General features: G+C 46.6%; 1 protein-coding gene across 1 annotated transcript in view; it reads left to right on the forward strand.

Moving 5' to 3' along the window:
• The first annotated feature begins 687 nt into the window (after positions 1 to 687).
• The window catches only part of zdhhc7 (zDHHC palmitoyltransferase 7), a 13943-nt gene continuing 9630 nt past the window's right edge, over positions 688 to 5000 (forward strand). The window contains exons 1-2 of the mRNA XM_083691561.1: positions 688 to 820; positions 2074 to 2177. The gene's annotated coding sequence lies outside the window, so the exon portion shown is untranslated. The remainder of the gene's footprint in view (positions 821 to 2073; positions 2178 to 5000) is intronic.

The following is a 5000-nucleotide window of genomic DNA, read 5'->3' on the forward strand; positions in this document are numbered from 1 at the left end:
TTATAATGTGCATACATGCATGCCATTACATCTAGTGAGTTTGAGTCTAAAGCGGTCTTACCAAATGTTGTTAGCATTTTACTGTGGCCATACAGCACAAAGTGTCCTATCTGGACTGCATAGGGCGCCAATAATGGACTGTACCGAAATATTGTTAGATCATTTTAACTAATCTCTGGTATCACTCTACTCTGCAGCACTTCTAGAATATGGATCAAGCGAGTTTGAGTTTAAAGTGGCTTTTTAATGTGGGTGTATGGCCACAGTAAAAAGCCATCAACATTTGGTAAGACACTGCATTAGACTCAAACTCACTTGATCCATATTCTAGAAGTCTTGCCAAGTAGACTGGTACCAGAGACGAGTTTAAATTAGTGAAATATTTCTGTACAGTCCATTGTATGTGTTCAATATCCAGTTCAGCAGTCTTTCATCAGGGTAATTAGGTTATTCGAATACTTTACACACACAAATAATACATAGAGAGGATTACATATTTATTTCCAGAGATAAGTTCAATATAATATGTGGTTCCTTTATTCATATTTACTATTTCTAAATGCTTCTACAGTTTTTGACCTGGGCGCTTTTATTTAGCAGAAAGAAGTCCTCATTTCCATCCTCCGAGGCGGCGGGCGGAGCTCCGCTGTTGTCGCTGACGGAACGCAGACGGGACGCAGACGGGAGGAGCGGGTGGCGGTTGAGTCTCTCGGGTTGAAATGAAATTGATAATTCACCGTCTCAGAATAGGAGCGATTGAGTTAGAGACCTTAACCCACCACGGCCACTGAGTGAGTTCACGTCTGGAACAAGGACTGCGGTAAGAGGCGACTCATAACGAGCAGTACCATTGCTTTTGTAGCTTGTTTCTCCAGTCGGTAACGTTTGACAGCTAGCTAGCTAGATAGCTAACTAGCTAGTTACTGATGCAGGCATTCAATGCACACACGGCTCTAGTGCACCTTCGCAAATGCTTTAATACGAACTGTCAGAAAGTGGCAGCTTGTTGACAATGCCTCCGATAACCTAAGCAAGCGAAATTAGCTCGTATGTGTTTTTCGTCCCTGCACAAATAGATTTCTGAATGAATCATGTTGATCCCTTGTTGCAACCTTGTTTGTATCTAGTATCTAGCTTGGTTGCTAGCTTGTCGTCAGCCTCTTCCAGCTGAGTTAATTGATCATAATCCGTTTGGGAAGCCGTTGTTGTGTGTCTCTCTCTCACACATTTGTGAGACCTGCAAATGTAATCCGCCTCACGCGTCTACTGTGCGTTGCTTGTGTCTATTGCGATCTATTGCCTGCTGTTATGATCGGCCTCGGTTCTTGTTGTAGTCGTTTATAAACATGTTAGAAACACACACCGAGGAAGAACCGTGTTCATCATAGTGGGCGATAGGTTGCCAGAGAAAATGGGCTGAATCACTGTTTCCGTCACTGTTTGAGGAAGCAAAGATTCTAAAATCTAAAATCTTAGCATGGGTGTGACGCCGGCTAGGGTGTAGACCACAAACTGGTAATGTAAATCAATGAGTTCCCACAATTGCAGGGGGAAGGTGAAACTTGATGGAATATGACCCTGAATGAGAGAGCTATCGATACTGTACCTCGGTGGATGCAGTTTTACCTGTATGCTCAGACAGCTGCATAGAGAGGATTCATCTGAATTGGATGTTAGCCTCTTATGTTTGACAGCTTGCCCTAACTGGTTTCTCATCTGCAACTGAATCAGAACCTTCATCAGCAGACAGCGATGTGTGCCTGTGTTTACTTGTTTGTGTGTTTGTTTGTGTGTGTGTGTGTTTGTGTGTGTGTGTGTGTGTGTGTGTGTGTGTGTGTGTGTGTGTGTGTGTCAGGGAAGTAGTTGAGGAAAAAAAAAAAAGAGGCCAGTGAGGTCTCTATTTCATCTCTGGGAAAATAAGACACACACACACACACACACACAGGTAGGTAGGGCACTGCAGTGCACCACACTCACTGCTGACACACTTACTTCCCTGGATTGGGATCTAACATGACATTTTCTCTGTGTGTGTGTGTGTGTGCGCGTGTGTGTGCGTGCGTGCACCTGCAGGAATCGAACCCTGGATGCTGTTGTGTGGCCAACCACTCCCCCCTACTCCATGAACGCTGGCCAGAGGGGCAGACATGATGTTCCTGTGAGGCGGAGACAGTGAGGTGAGTTGCTTGGGAACCGAGGTTGCTTCCGTACCTGTCTGGACCACTGCCTGGGAGAACAATGACCAGAGTGGGGATGGGAGTTCTAGAGACAATGGGGCTTTGGTTAGGTTAATGTGTAACCTCAAGTGCAAATTGTTTTGAATTGGTGGTAGGTGTTTGGTTGCATTGGTTGCTGGCTGGAACTAGACCTATGCTTTAAAGCTATGCCTTGCTTGGGCTAAGATTTCCCTTTCTCCATCCAGCGTAGGGAGCTACAGCACAGTACTAGGTAAGGTAATAGAGTGTGATGACTTGGCTGTAATGGAGACCCACAGGGTGCAGTTTGAATTTTCAGTCGGGACCCGCCAGGCTGTTTTCATGCTCTGACTCATAAACATGTCTTTGATGTCGGGCCGACCGGTCGGGTCAGGCTTGAGTTTTCAGAGTTTCAAAGTTTCTCGATTCCAGGGGTCACTTTGGGATGATGGGAGGTGGTCCAGTCCTAATGGGCCTGACTGCCTTTTACTGGACAACAAAAAATCAATACATCTAAAACTGGCCAGCACACACTTTTACCCTCTTTTACCCTAAATGGGCAGAGTTTCTGGGATTTAAAAAAGCACAGCATGACATTCAACCCCCCTTGGAACACACAGCCAATTGAAGACACACTTCAGGGGCGTCACGCTGAACAATCTATAATAATTTGGTGCCTGCCGTATTATTCCAATGAGTGTATTTAGACGGGGATTGCTTGCTGTTTTGACTTAAACCCTTTTACTCCGTCAGGAGCATAGGTCATGCCCCAGTGCTTTGGGCCAGGTTGTCCTATTCCAATGTACTCATTTCAGGCTCCTGTACATGGTTATGTACACTTGCCAGTTGTAGCATTAAGGCTGTTGCAGTACATATTTATATAGTACCTGTTATACAGGAGGCTGGTGGATGTAGAATTACGGGCTCATTGTAATGAATAGAAAAAGGAATGGTATCAAACAAGACGCAGAGACACACACACACACGCACACACACACACACACACACACACACACTCACTCCTTGTTTCATTCCATGCATTGCAATGAGCCCACCAGCCTCCCTTGATGTTATCGTATAATAAGTATAATACTCCCACAGGCTTCCTGCCAGACATCTGCTTATGGCAGCTTATAGAAGCAGCCGACAGATTAACCTTTTATTGCAGAGTGATATTATTCCTCTCAAAGGGAGTCCCCGGTTGTAAACTGAAACGCAGTCTTCAACGTCTTTCATTTGTTCCCGAGTTAATGTCAATCTCAGGCTTGTTTTTGCGTTCTGACATTATTTAAGCTTTGCGTTTGTGAAGCTGTATGCAGCGCACTGGATACAGACAGAGGGAAAATCAAACAACGTGGGTTTCTGATGAGAAGGGGAGAGTGTTTTCTGCTCAGTTGAGTTGGTTTAGGCCAGGGGGGGTGGGTGAGTTCAGAGTTGGCCCCCTGTCAACAGAGGCTGAGAAATGTACCCTGCAATGGACTGCTCTGTGTCATGTGCTTGGTGGATTGTTCAGGGAATGCCAACTTGGTGTGACCCACTTTGTTAGTTAACAAACTTGGGCCATAGGGTGGGGGGGGGGGGGAGCTAGGATGGGGGTGTCGGGTGGGGGGGGGGGGAGCTGTTATGTAGGCTAGGCTACTGCTAGGACCCAGAGATTCCCTGGTCAGGTCCTGTGGTACCATGATACTGTGTGAACCTGAGCATTGATTACTTTATGTTATGATGACTGACAGATAGATAGATGATTCACTTACTTAAACAAATGTATTTGTTGTAAGTCGCTTTGGATAAAGGCGTCTGCTAAATGCCATAAATGTAAATGTAGTGTAATGTAACCTCAGATCTGTGTCTAATGTAACCTCAGAACAGTCAGATCTGTGGTTCTCTGCTTCACGCCCCCGCACCCGCACCCCCACCCCCACCCCCCCACCGAGCTCACTCCATCCCACAGCCTCATGGACATAATAAGAACAGAGGCCCCCTGCATGGACCTCAGATCCCCCCCCCCCACCCCCACTCTCACCCTCCTGGCCCTCTTTGGCACCGAGCTCCTGTTGGCTCAGTACAGCCTCAGTCTCTGGACTGGACTCAGCTTCCTTGTTCCATGTTGACATTTCCTTTTTGTCCGCTTCAAATTAGCATTCCGTCTGCCCCCGTTGATATGTAAAACTGGGAGAAAAACTAAAAACAGTCAACAGCAGCAGCGGCGTATTTGTAGTCAGGCCTAGTCAGCTGAAGAATGACGGCTTCGTTCCTACAGCCCTGCCACAGCCTTAATGGAAACGTCACATTTGATTTAAAAGCTCCGGGAAAATGGCAGTCTTCAGTGGCAGTTTTATATTGCGCAGCAGCACGGATTTTAAAAGACGTGCACTTCTCCTCACAGAAGAACCCACCCACCCGGAGTCAATTTGAGGTTTAGTAATGTTTTATAAGCAGCAGTTAAAGCAGGTGTGAAAAGCGTGTTTGACAGGAGGCGTTTGAGTTAGCTGCAGGGCACCCTGGTCCACCATTCACTTTCCTTACCCCGTACATCACACACAACGGCTGCTAGATGTTCAAATTAGTGTGTGTGTGTGTGTGTGTGTGTGTGTGTGTGTGTGTGTGTGTGTGTGTGTGTGTGGGCTAGCTGGAGCGGGTAATAGTGAGGCAGTCTGGGGCCTGTGTTGCTGTGGTAATGACCGATTGTGGCGTCAGGGCTGAAGACTTTTTTTATTGATTGAGTTGACACCCAGGGCATGTCCTGGACCTCGGCCTAAACTGACGTGTGTGTGTGTGTGTGTGTGTGTGTGTGAGAGAGAGACA

The sequence above is a fragment of the Argentina silus genome (assembly GCF_951799395.1).
Source record: "Argentina silus genome assembly, chromosome: 19".
NCBI lineage: Eukaryota > Metazoa > Chordata > Actinopteri > Argentiniformes > Argentinidae > Argentina > Argentina silus.